At 39.8% G+C, this 14,291-nt stretch overlaps 1 long non-coding RNA gene across 1 annotated transcript; it reads left to right on the forward strand.

Moving 5' to 3' along the window:
- Positions 1 to 223: 223 nt before the first annotated feature.
- LOC103131484 (uncharacterized) lies at positions 224 to 13,941 on the forward strand. The gene is made up of 3 exons (XR_475385.2): positions 224 to 331; positions 1,893 to 2,010; positions 12,400 to 13,941. It is a non-coding gene; the product is annotated as an uncharacterized LOC103131484 (long non-coding RNA).
- The last annotated feature ends 350 nt before the right edge of the window (positions 13,942 to 14,291 follow it).

The raw sequence follows: 14,291 nt of genomic DNA on the forward strand, positions 1-14,291 counted from the left end.
AGGTTCAAGGTGTTTTTCCCGAGACGTTGGATACACTGCCTTAGTCACTTTCGGTAAAATATGATTGTTTTCAGATTATGAAAAGTCTTAAATAAATCCGGCTTTGTTCAACTGATAGACTGTCATAAAAGCTTTAGGTAAGCACAGAAATGTCCACGTCTTTTAGGTTCCCTCAGTACAAATTAAAATTAAAATATTGTAACCATGTACCATCTTTAAGTTTATTGGTTTTCTTTCTCTCTTTTTAGGAAACGAGGAAACACGAGTGGACGGCCATCATTCCCAACTCTCAGCTCATAGTCATTCCCTTCCCACACAATACTCCCCGCAGGTCAGTAACACTCACCGTAGACATAAAACATTTCAGTTGAAACGTAAAAAACACACACACACACACACACACACACACGTCTCTCTTGTAAACTGCTGCCACAGACACAGTTAAACACTCATGCCATTCACGGTTTTATTCGAGCTCTTTCAGCTTGCTGCAGACGGTGTCGGCGTTGTCTCTCAGAGGAATACAATGCCCGGTGAGCAAACACCACGGCATCGCAGCGTTTGTGCGGGTGTTATTACGGTGCTGTTCGCATGTTGTTATGAAAGCCCAGGAGGAGCTCCAGATGGCAGTTCGTCTCTGACAAACACACACACTCACATGTCTCCCTCCCCCTCCATACGTTACACCCAGGTGTAAAACCACTTAGCTGTCGAAGGTTTCAAAATGATGACAGTTTTAGAGGGATTACTCTAGTTCTTTGATTGTTTCCTTTGTGAAAAATGGGAAGGAAGAACAGCAACAATAGTCCTTCTGTGATGCCTCACAGCTGGAGCTCAATGCAGCAAGAAGAGCTCTTATTCTTTGGACACAAATTAACTCAGCCACTCTTTGGTAAAAGGTTTGTGTTCTGCCTGCGCTGTCGAAATACCAACACTTTCTCTTGGTTATAGATATAAACTGGACCAAATCACACTTGTGCAATATTAGCAGTGTGAACTTATTCCTTTAAGATCTTGGAATGTTTGTTTTCCCATTGCATACTAGGTTACAGTATGGCATAGCTGTACTTTTCTGTTGACACCAGAAATAATAAAGGAGGAAATTTCAAGCCATCTCTAAGCTCTGTTACTTGGGAACATTAAGGTTTTTCCTCATGCTGCTGCAGCGGAGAAAAAAAAGGCCGACAGAACCAAAACTTGATGTGAGGGTGCACATTTTTGGATGCCTGGACAACGTCTAACTGGTGGTGGATACGCTCTTCTGAATATGTCGGACTACGCTAAAACAGCGTACCGAAACGCTCAGTGGAGATGAGGCAGTAGAGTCTGACCTTTTCATCCATCATCAGGGTCTCACCTCACCAACGCTCCCCTAGACAAATGTTCCCATAAACACACTCCAAAACCTCATGGACAGCTGCAAAGGTTTTACCAACGTCATTTTAAAGCCTTGGCATTAAGGATGAGATGTCATTCAAGTTCATGTGTGTGTCAATATTTTACACAATTTAGTCTAGATTATCTTCTTACTACCTAAACCAAGGTTATAAGTACTCAAAGCAATTGCATTGCAATGAAGCTAAAATACAATTCATGTCAACTAAAAAAGCTGTGGTTCTATTTACCTGAAAAGGCTTATAGATATTACACTTTTATCCACCTTCACACTGTATAAAACTGATGTTTGTACCTCCATATGTAAATCATGTGCTCTGCTGAACACTGAGAAACATTTTCACAGTTTGGAGGTGGTAATCTTAGTTTGCTACAGTTTTTAATCCAACAGCAAAACATTTAAGCCATAGAAAATGGTTCGATGTGCAAGTACACCAAAGTTTTTAGAGGCTACAACCGTAGTGGTGTGTGACGTCTTCCTGTTCTTCTCTTTTCAGATGGAGCGCTAAGTTGTACCTCACTCCTAGCAACAGCGTCCTGCTGACGGCCATCGCTCTGATCGGCGTGTGCGTCTTCATCCTTGTGATTATCGGCATCCTCCACTGGAAAGAGAAGGTGTGGACACAGAAAACACTCACTTGGTGCTCTGCTGTAGTAAATGTTCACACCTTCTCGGTGAAACGCTGCTTTCTGCTACTTCCATTCTTTTATTGGTGAATGAGCGAGAGAGACTGGGTGAGCAGACTGGTCACAACCGGCAGCAGATGGATCTCATTGCCTGTCCTGTAGTCCTTTGGCCTCCCTGCCGAGTCACACACACACACACAGTCCTTCTCCTCTACCGTCTTTCTATCCCCGCGGGCCGCAACCTGGAAGGGCGTTCAGCTGTAATTGCCTTCTTCTGTCCTTCCAGCACGGTAGATCTGCTGCTCATTACTGCCTAAATGCGCCCTCCAGGGAGTCGGTGCATGTTTTCTCATGTGTTTTGTGCTTCATTCTGGCCGGGTTGTTCTCAGAAACACACACACGGCCGCACAGTTCAGTCGCCGAGGACACAAGGATCCGAACGGTTAACAAGTTATTCCAGCATATCTACTTTTTCTTTATTGTTTCCCTTTTTCTTCTTCAAACCCTGTGATTGGCGCGTGCCGATCGGAGAAGAGCAGGAACTCTCTGGCATCCTGTCTGAACCATCTGCTACTGGAGCATGTGGGCTGCATGTGTGCGCCTGGATGTGTGTGAACATCTACCATATGAGCATGATTACACACAGACACACACACACACACAGGAGCTCTTTAATTGTCCTCCATTGAAGGGTAATACCGGTATGAATACTTACCAGAAAAGACCTGGCCTTTTAGCTTCATTACACAATAACACACACACACAGTGTACAAATGATATGAGAAGTACATTTAAAAAGAAGAGAAAAGAAAAAATAATACATATGTTATCAATCCAAAAATTACCAACTATGTAAAAAATCAATAAACTCACAAAAATGATGATGTATAGAACAAGTTAAATTCCTCTTTAACCAATAAGCTTATATAAAACATTGATTTTGGCTTTAATATCACTTGACCTCAGCTGTTTGCAAAAGTTCTTCAGAAAATCTTCAGTACCACCAACTTACTGACACTTTAAAGAAAGTTGACTCTCCCAGTTTATTTTATGTCGAAACCAAGAACTTCTCTTATGCTGTTGATACTGTGATTGTTCAAAGATACAAATTTAAATATGAATTTTGTTGCTACTCAGATCTTCACCTTTCCGTTGGAGCATTTACAGGACGGTCGCCCGTGTTCGCAGTTTGGGAAAATGGACGGTTTCTGAACTTTACACAGCATGACAGTTCAAAGTGTATAAAACCCTAACAAATACATTACTGTTCTTTTCTTTTAGCCTACCAACCCCAAGTCAACTATTTATACGGTGAAGCTGTATAAACTGTTGCCACCTTTTGTTATTCCTTGGGTTGAATTTTCTCATTCGGGTCAGTTACTGCACAGCGATTGGTGCTTCATGTGTTGTCACAAATGTCTCCAATAACACAGAACAAAGTCGCTCATTGCGTTTTTAAAAAAGTTGCCAGAGGCGTCTGAAAAGTCATTAAACATAACGACAACATTGCCAAGTTGGCAACAGGGATTTCCCTCATCCTGACCCACCTAAACTGTTTTGCTCTTGGCGCAGATTGATGGAACTTTTCAAAAATGGGGTCAAATTTGGAGTTTTCACAAGAAGTTTAGTTACACTTTAAGTATGAGTGTGTGTGTGTGTGTGTGTGTGTGTGTGTGTGTGTGTGGTTGTTTGACCTGACCAGGGTGTATACTCCATCTTAAGCAATGATGAAAACCGTCACAGCCCCGCAAGAATAAACAGCATAAACGATGGATGGATTGATAAATTTAAAACATAAAAACTTCAGTAAAAGGAGAAGGAAATGATTGAACCATTTCCAGAACCTCGTTTGGTTTACATCGTCGTTTTAACTGATGAAATTCAGAAACTCCATTCGATGATTAAATAAACATTGAGGCACATTAAGTATTCACTCTGCATTAACTTTTTAATTCGATCCGAATTGCTAAATGTATTGTCAGGTCTCTACACAGCAGAGCTTCTATTACCAGTGCTGTGCTCACAACAGAATATAAAATGCAGTGATTGAAATTCTCACCGAACGTCTCCTTGGGACTTTTTCGCATGTTGCCTTTGCGAGGCATAACAATGAATTTGAAACAGTCAATACATTGGATTTTAGACCTTTATTTTCAGAAACTCATCTTGTACTGACTAAATAAAAACTACTTGATTCTTTCGCGAATCACAACTGATTGTAAAACACGTGAACCAAGCGGGTTTTTTCTTAACTTTCCTCTTTGCCAGGCTTTCTTCCTCTAGTCTTGTCTTCAATAAGGGAAGCTTGGTGGGACTTTACACTACAATACTTAATCTCCTTATTCTGAAAAAGCGGTTTGTTGTTGCTGCATCATTTGTGTCTTTTTCTGTCTGTAAGGTGAACGCCTTCCCTGTGAGTCTGCTGTATTTGCCTGAATGTGAGCAGAGTTTGGATCTAAGCGGCTTTAAGGATATTTTTACCAGTGGGGGACGACGCAAAGAACTTATGAAAATATAGAAACGAGTCAAACTAGCAGCAGGTGGTACTGTGTTGCACATGTAAGTGAGACGCTGCGTCAGACGCTCGTAAAACGCGTCAACGCTCCTACAGCACTCCTCAGAAGAATCAGTTCAAGTTTAAAATGGAGACAGAAGAGCATCATGTCTGGCTGGTTTGAGTCTGTACTCAGTTCAAAGGTTACATTAGTTTGTTGGAAGACTCAGTCCGCTCCTTTGGTATGAATTCAGAGCGAAGAAGACAGTCTGCACTTTTTCAAATAAACCACAATACCAGTTTTGTTTGTATCAAACTCAACTGAATGTGATTCTGATACAATCTGTCCTGAGAATGCAGCTTCAGAGCCGGTTTACCTACCTAGAATAAACCACCTAATCTTATCTGTTAATTATTGAAAGGATCACATCAAGTTGCCTGATCAGCTTTTCGTCTTTGCCGCTCTTTGTTTCACCCCCCAGCTACATTGAGTGTTTGTTTTTTGTTTTGTTTTTTACCGCAAAGCTAAATTTTAATCTCATCTGATCAAACTACATGTTCCAGTTTAGGTCCCAGAAGAGATTGGCAAACTCCACATGTGGGAAGACAGAAAAGGCTTTTTCCTGGCATCGCTGCTAAACGACCAATTGCCAAGTGGATTTGGTATAATGGTTGTTAGGGCTTAGTGATTCCAAGTTGCCACTCTTTGCTGCAGTTCTCCAACAGTGAGCCTTAGAAAAAAAATTGTTCTGTTTTTTTTTCTGCTTTCTGTGCATGCTGACAAGATAAATATGACTCCTAGTTCAGCTTTAGGGTCAGACGCTAAGAAATGGTCCTTGGTGCCTCATCCTAACGTATCGCAGGGTCACAGAGAGTCATGAATTAATTATTAAGTTCCTAGAAGAAGAGGAAGAAGACAGAAAATGTTTCAGTTACATTTATTGTTGAATGAGTGTTGAGTCTACCAACCATTGTGTTTGACTTGAAGTGATTTTATTGAAAACTACTATTTATTTTTCCATGATGGGACATTTTCCACTAAAATATTTTTTTATCAAAAGGAAATTTATGTAAATTCTTCAGTGCAACAAAATATTTTTTTTTTCCACATCTTTTCCAGGCATTTACCTCCTAGTGTTTGTCAGTGGGCTTGATCTCGGTGTAGGTGTTTTTATATGGAATTATCAAACCCTTCTACCTCTGTAGACATATTTTATTAATCTTCTTCATTGATGTTTTCTTTCTTTTGAGCATGCATCTCTCCACTCCTTAGGATACAATTGAACGAGTGGTTTTTAGTTTTTTTCTGTCCATCGACGATCACATTTTCTTTACCTTATTTTAAAGAAAATGTGCTTAACTAATAGCTATTAATTCCAAACATCATTCCTGAATCGCCTGATTAATCAATAGACATGAGAAAAGACGGTCTGCCTCGCTGTACTCCCGCCGATCATATTTGAGAGATCCTTTAATTTCCCATGGCAACATTGAGCTGTGCAAAACGCCTGTTGGGACCCAGCTCCACCTTTGAGGTGCAGCTCCTCCTCTGAACTGGAGTTTTCAGGCTTCAGAGCTTCCGCCTTACAGAGCAGCCCTCACCTCCACTCAGCTCCTTCAGACTAGCCAGCAGCAATTAGCAAACACCTGGTGGAACAGCATATCTGCTGAGCTCTTTATAGGAGCTACTTCTCATTGCAACACTGGTAAAAAGAAAGAAAGAAAGAAAGAAAGAAAGAAAGAATGAAAGAAAGAAAGAAAGAAAGAAAGAAAGAAAGAAAGAAAGAAAGAAAGAAAGAAAGAAAGAAGAACATTGTTAAATAGAGGGGCCATGTCGTGATGACTTCCTAAAGGCGGAGTTTCAGAAAGAGCAGAAGTTTTTAAAGCGACAGAGGCCCAATTTCAAGGAGTTAAATTATGAAGTCAATTTTCTTTTAAGTCACATTTGATATAGATAGCACTTTTTTTAAATCTGAAGTGAACATAGTTACTTGATTGTGGTATGAAATGGGATTATTTGTCGGGAAAACACATACTGCTGCCCTTTTAAGGCTACAGTTGGTGCCAACATTGTATTGTCAACAATATCTTCCAATAACATATAATTACCCAGTCATATTTTCAAATTTTGTCAACTTAACATTTTTTAACATAAAAATATTGTGGTCTTCCCAAAATCTTCTATAAAAGAGGCTTTTATCAATAAAAGCTGTGATTCCTGAACTGTCCTTAAATTTAAACTGAACTCTCACTTTAAGACCAATAGGTTCAGTTCAGACTTTCTAAAAACTCCACATCCCTGCTTCATTTGGGAGTATCCTCCCCTCCTCCCCATCCAGGGATTCCAGATTGGGAGTGAGTGATTTACACTGGCTACAAAGAACACCCTCACTCATGTCTCTTCTCCTCTCAACCCGCTTACGGTGGGGGTGCATCCGGTAAGGTCAGGGTGAGACAGCTGATTGACATTTAGCATTTCTGTCTGTTTGCACTGCCGCCTCTGGTATTTGCTCCTCTAATAACAAAGTCAGATAGAGGGCAGAAACACGAGGGCAGTGGGGGGGGGCAGGAGGAGCGCAAAAGATGTGTTGTCCAGACTAACAAGCCGACAGGGCTTTGGCAGTAAATCCTGTGAACTGCTGTGCATTTCTTTGGTTAGTGACGATATTTAGAATATCTTCTTAAATCAAAGCCAGAAAGGAATGGAAAAGTTGGGGGGGGAATGAGATTTTTAAAACATGAAGCAGAATGCAATCAATCTGATCTTCACACAGGTCAAATTTAATTAGCTGGCATTTAATCCCAGTCATGCTCCAGTGGAGCTACCTACCTGCTTTCAGACACAAACTCAACACTACGTCTATAAAATCTATTGACAGAAACGCGTCAACGCAGCGCTGCCTAATAATTATTCAAGCCTCGAGTTGATTATTAGGTGGCGCGCCTTGGCTAGTCAATTACAGCAACATCAGCCCCAGTGGATCGGTCGTCTAAAGGAAATCAGTCCATCAGCTCCTGAAAACGTTGAGCATCAGAACAGGACAGCATTCAATATGAGACGGGCCTTTCTTTGAAGAGAGATGAAGGCTTTATTCCAAACTGAAAGTGACAGGATAAAAAAAATGGAGCAAACATGTCACTGTCCGTCTATTGGACTCAAAACCAGGGAGGTCCGTCCATGAACGGACAGTCTGGCTGAAGAAGAGCTGGAGTCTGGATTTTTAGGTGCAATGTTCTCTGATAATTAGGCAATATGTTGAGCAATGTTTTTAAAAAGTATTTTCTTAGATAGTTCAAAGCTGATGCCTGTTTTCCAATCTGATGTTTTCTGTGATCTTGGAATGTTGATTGCACTGTCTGAATTATTTATTATTTAAATCGTTTTGTTTTTACTTTCAGCTGCTTTTAATTAGCAGCTTGTTTTCATGTCTCCGTCTTTAAAATATAGGCTTCCATATTGTCATAGTTTTGGATTTTTTTTAGTGAGGTTATGTCAAAGTTAATTTTTATAAGCAGTTAATATTTCACCTACAGCAGATGATGCTATTGGAATATTAATTTTATTTAAATTCAAATTAGCTAGTCTTGGAGGGTGAAGCTAACAGCGAGTCCAACACCGAACCACCAAACCAAATGTCATCTGAAAAAAGTGAATACTGTTGGTAAACATAACCTTCTGTGTAAATAATCTATCAATGCAAACATAATTTACTTTAAAATAGCATTTGATTTAAACAAAAGACGTTCTTTAAGACAATAGTAGTTTGCTTTGGTGTTAGCCTCAACGTTAGTTTTAAATTCTGGAACGAGCTAATCTGCGTTTATGCTAAAAGAAAACACCAGTGGATCTTGTGTGTTAACTAGCTATAAACTAAATTCAAAACTAACACCTTAAAGGCTGTTAAAGACTTGCAGTGATACACAAAGAAATCATCCATCTTGTTTGTTCTCGACATTTATTCACCGTACTCTCCAACTAAACTCAAATATTTTGCAAATAAAAATGTTTCTTACAAAACACATTTTAAAATGTGAGCCTTTCCTGTTGGTGAAATTGCTAATGGTACAAAGTGGTTCAAATTATGTCCACCTGGCCAAAACACAAAATTACAGAATATGATCACACATTTCTAAGTGCTTCTTCAGGTAATTTCCTCACACTTACATAGAAGCTGTTTGTGGTTACAAATGTTCTTTCTGGATGTGAAAAGGCTGTCTGGGAATAAATTTGCAGTCTTGATTCTTTGCAGCAGTGGAGACGGAGCTGACAAGAGGCTTTAGCTCGGCCACTAAACAGCATTCAGACTGTTGAGGTTCTCAAGCTGTTCTTTTGTGAAGATTTTGAACATACGCCAATTCTTTCAAATTGATTCTTTTATACGTAATATTTGACCAGTTTCCAACATATGCTTGACCCTGCTGTCATTATGAGTGAGCTGATTTATTCTTCATCGTACCCAAACATTCCTGCCCGTGTCAGTGACCAGGTGATAAATGCTCACCACTTATCGTCAACTGCTGTTTGACGGCTAACTCGAGGATAAAAGCGTGTGTATGTGTTGAACAATCTCTTCATACGAAATGCCCTTCCAGGTTCTTTGAACTCTATATTGTCATATAAACTCCTCATTTAATCAGTTTTATATTTAGACAAACCAGCCACTAGATTTATAACAGTTTTTTTTTTTTTTTTTTTTTTTATTAGTGTGTCTAGCAGATACAGTGCCTCGCAGAAGCTTTTCTGCCACATGTCAAATTGAACGGAGAGACTGTATGGACTTCAAGACACAGATTAAAGATTTGATTTAGTTCTGGACTTTGACTTGGCCATTCTAACACTTGACTGTCCTTTGTGTTTAGTCTGGAAGACAAGACAAAAACCTCCCCTTGTTAGTGGAGGATCTCCTCGTGTTATTTTTGGTTAATTGGAAATTTCCTCCCATCTTCTTAGCTTTTAGTTTAGAAACGATCCAGCGTTCACCGCTTTGTTCCTTTTGAACACTTGCTTCTGGTTAGTTTTTGTGATAGGAGCGCAGAGGAGGTTATTTGTCACATCTCAGTCGTCTGATCGGCTTCATTTTGGGTGATGAAAATTATTTACAGCCCCCCTTAAGCCTGCATGTCATCACCTGGTTACATATGTTGTTTTTTTGTGATATTAGGGATTCACATTTCTTCTTTTTTAGTGAATGAGTCAAACACACCGACCACGTCTGTTTGCTCTGCAGTAAATAACACTCCAGCTCTCTAAAACGTTGCCCTCTCATTATTTAGTTTTTAATCAGACATTATGTATTGCAATTTATTTTTTATTTCATTGCCTTTTTAGAAGTGTGTTAATAATTTTTCATACTGCTGCATCGTTTTGCGATCATAGAGGAATTAAATCTGAATGCAGTTGTGACAGCAGTTTGTTCCACAAGCTACAGGTCCCGTGTGAAATATCAGTATTGTGCTTTCACACCTCAGTGGTCCTGGGAAATTTGTGCACTTGAACAGGAATGCTGAAATATTTCACAACTTCATCTGGTCTGGTTCACTTTCACACTGCACTTCCTGAAAGCTGACCAGACCACCTGGAGCAGGTCATGGAGTCACAGCAGCTGCTTCTCTGGGCGTCATCACAGGAAGCTGCTGAGGGCGAGCAGCAAGTGAGACCGAGCGCTGACCGACGCGTAGCGACCAAAACAGGAGGAGGAGAAACCACACGACTGTCAGTCAGATATAACTGACCTGTTTGCTTCTTTGTTTGGTTTTTTCTTTCTCTTTTTCTTTCTTTTTTTGTTCTCTCTGTTTCATTTCTGTTTTTCTTTTATCTTTTTTGGTTCTTCCTCTCTTTTTGTCTCTTTATCTCTTTCTCTCTTTTTGTTTTCCTCTTTCTCTGCTTCTTTTTGTGTTTCATTTGTTGTTTCACTTTTTCCTTCCTTCTTTCTTTTTCATTGTTTATTTTTTGCTTTCTCTTTCTCTTTCTCTTTTTTCTTCTTTCGTTTGTTCTTTATTTTTCTCTTTCTCTCTACTCTTTCTATTTCTCTGTCACATTCTTTTCTCTCCTTTTTTGTTTCTTGTCTTTCTTTCTCTCCTTACTTTTTTCTCTTCCTTTTTCCCTCTTTCTTCCGTGCTGACTTGAGTTCAGATGACCTTTGACACTGCCACAGGAAGTGGAGGAAGTGAACTGATCTGGTCGGGTGTGAATCCCCCAGATGAAAACCACCAGAATCTGCTGGTTTGGTTTAAAGTATCAACCAAAACTATTGAACCCCCTGTTCCTCCCGGCTTTGTGAAAATCTACATAGATTTTTTTTAATTATAATTAACAGAGATTGTGAAATTTGACAGATGTTTTGTTGGATTTTGTCACCAAGGATTCAAAGAGGACGCGGTGAAATCTCAATGCATGGATGACGAGCTTCAAAACCAGAACTGCAAAAACAAACCTTCGTGCAAGGAGTCAGTGACACTCTGAAAACCTCTGACTGTGCACACACTTCAATCTCTACATCTCAGGTTTATCTGCCAACCATGGAGAGGAAACTCAAATAAACAAGATCCAAAAGCACTGCTGCCTGATCACAGCCTGAGCTCATTTAAAATGCAGGGGTGAGCAGAAACACCGGCCCAGGATGTGAAGAGTCAGAAATGAAACTTTACAAAACACACACACACACACAAGGTCAGAGGTCAACACCACCTGCACCTTCTTTCAATTAAAGAATCATCAGCAGTCATGGTGTTGGTGTAGCACACACTGCTAACCACTGACTTGAAAGAAAGTATCTTTTTGTTTGTTTTTTGTTTTTGGTTGGGTTTTTTTAATACTGTATTTATGCATTTTCAATGTACAAGACAGAGCATCCATATAAAGGATAATCTCAGCTGTTGACCAATTTTTCCAAATCCATCGTTACCAAAACTGGCTGGGAGGAAAAACAAAAAATAACACATTACAATGATGCAGTCATCAGGTCATCTGGAACTTTAAACCATATGTAAATAAAAATTCAAACACAATTTGGACGTTGAAGTATCAGACAATTTCCTTCTGCAGAAATAGTTACCAAATATGATGGAATCTGTTTTTTTTTTTTTCAGCACCACAGTTCAAAGCAACAATCTGCTCATGTCACAGCTCTGACTTCATATGGTTGAGGTGCTAAGCTGCACTTTGTTCACCAAATCTCCTCTCACACCGAATAAAAATCAGCTGCCTTACGTTCTATAAAGAAAATGTAATTGTAATGAAACTTCAAGATATTGTTTTGTGTGTGTTGATGTTTCTTTAAAGTGCCTCCCAACCTTTTATATTTGGTAAATAAGCTTATAATGTTCCACAATTCTGCTATTGAAGCATGTTTGTGCGCATGCTGAATTATATTACCAGATAAAATCTTTATTTGCAGATTGTTCATAAACCAAACAGTCTTTTCAAAAGTTTTTGTGCAGAACTTCAAAGAGTAAAAAAAACAATAAAATAAAAAACCCAGAATGAAACGGCAACAATAATGAACAATGAGAATCAACAGTTCATGTTCTGTGTCTATGTCATGAAATATTAAATCCAGTTTATGTACATAGCGCCGATTCACAACAAATGTCGTCTCAGGACACTTTACAAAAAAAAAAATAATCTAATTATTTCAATCCAATCATGCAATCGTAGTTATCAATTGCCTAGAATCACAATTGGGCTAGACTTATGGTTCATTTTGGTTGTATTTTAAATTTCTGTAGATGTTTGTCATTGCTTTTGGTATCAAACTGTATTTTTTTCCTGTAAGGTTGAGTTGCAGCAGAAACATCTGGTTCAGGTTGCTCTGATGTCATGATAGGTAGACCTCAGCAACACGACTGACTCTCTGTGCCTTGTGTTCCTGTGTGTCCCACAGAAAGCAGACGACCGAGAGAAGAGGCAGGAAGCCCACCGCTTCCATTTTGACGCCATGTGAAGGAGCAGCGCTGCGCCACAGGAACACGCCCCAAACCCCCCAGCCCCCATCCAGATGCTCAGTCTGACCCACACTCATTTCAGGGGCCAATAAATTGATACTCATGTGCCCTAAAGCGTTTCTTTTTTCCTTTCTTATTTTTTTATATCCTTTTCAGTCAATGAGACGGATGTGAAATATTTATGTCGCATTTGATTTATTCATTCCAGTGTTTGAAGCTCATCCTGACGGGGATGAGCTGCTTAAACCACTGTGGAGGTTTAAGCAGCGGCTTCTCCGGACAGACTCAGCAAAGATTTGTGTTTGCACGTAAATCCACATCTGCTTGTTGCTATGTTTCGTGTTTTTTTTCATTTAAGTAAAACTTTCATTAAAGGTTAGAATCTCTTGGGTCAAGTGTTGAAAGTGGGTAATGTTAACTTGAAATCCATGTTATTTCTTGTCATTTTTGTATTTTTTTGTTTCCCACTTCTGGCTTTTTCTGTGAATTTGAACATTTTCACAAGAAGCTGAATGGAAAATGAATAGAAGTGGACCGGTACAAGTCGAAGCTTTGCTGACTGCAAATTCATATTTTCCCCAGCTGATTGTATCAAAGCTTATCACAGAAGTAAAAAAAATAAAAGTATCTGCAAAACTTCTGCACTGGGCTGAGGGAACAGTCTGAACACTGTCGGTCCTGCTGAGCGAAGCCCATTTTACTGTGACTGAAACTGGATTCTTCTGTCTTCTTAAACCTGGAGCGTTTCACTTTTGCAAAAATATGTTGTTTTTTTCCCCCATATTTATTAAAACTGTCACCATATTATGACAGTTTTGTATGAGAGAGATAATCTGTGAAAAAATTTAGCTCCTCCTCTTCCTCAGTGATCTACTATTGCGGTCTGCAACAATACTCTGCCCCTGATCAAAAACAAAAAACCACAGCCAGGAGGAGGGTCTTAGCGCTGTCAATCAATCTCATGTACTTGCTGCTCAATATGCTCATGGTGGATAAACAACTTACCGTTACAGAAAAACAATTTCTCCACAGTCATCGGTAGCTATGCTAAATGTTGTGGTGAGCCTGCTGTATCTAAAGTGATTGACAGTGCTAAGACCCTCCTCCTGTCTCTGATTGGTTGTTTCTGACTGGGTGGTGTTAGTTCTGGGACGAGGCAAAGGAGCTGGATTTTTTTTTTTCACAGATTATTTGTCTTACATTTCTGTCAACACATAATGATAATTTTAACAAAACATATACGTTTTTGTAAAAGTCACACACTGCAGCTTCAAAAGCTTGACTGAGCCACGCCCTCCGACTCGCCATGTTATTTATTTTCCACTGACGAGCTAAACGCCATCAATGTTTGCACTTTCTAAGCTAATTATTTATCGTGTAATTGATCCTGTATCGTGAATTCTGCTTGCAAATGAATGTTCAGGCATCTAACCGTGTTTAGCTTACATGTTGGCTGAGAATAAAGTTTTCTTCTCGTGTCAGTCTGCTTTATGATTTTTTTTTTTTTTTTCTTTTTATGAGTTACTGTAACCGCTTCCCGCACGCTCCCACGTCGACCGCCTCTGCGCGTTTCTCTCCTGAAGACGCTGCAGAAGAACACCGTGTTTGTGCGGTGGCTGGGAAGCTGGAGGAAAAATGGTCTAAATGTGTAATGAGTTCAACATCAGTGAAATTAAACGGGCTTTAATTTTCCAGAGGACCGCCAGAGGCGGCTCTGAGCACCCCAGTGGGCTCCTCGCCACACTTCAGGAACCGACCTGCTGAACAGCCTAACGCGTGGTGAGTCAGCCCTCCCCGCTCTGCAGCGACAGTAAGCGGACTGAACTGAAGC

The sequence above is a fragment of the Poecilia formosa genome, unplaced genomic scaffold, assembly GCF_000485575.1.
Source record: "Poecilia formosa unplaced genomic scaffold, Poecilia_formosa-5.1.2 Scaffold775, whole genome shotgun sequence".
Lineage (NCBI taxonomy): Eukaryota > Metazoa > Chordata > Actinopteri > Cyprinodontiformes > Poeciliidae > Poecilia > Poecilia formosa.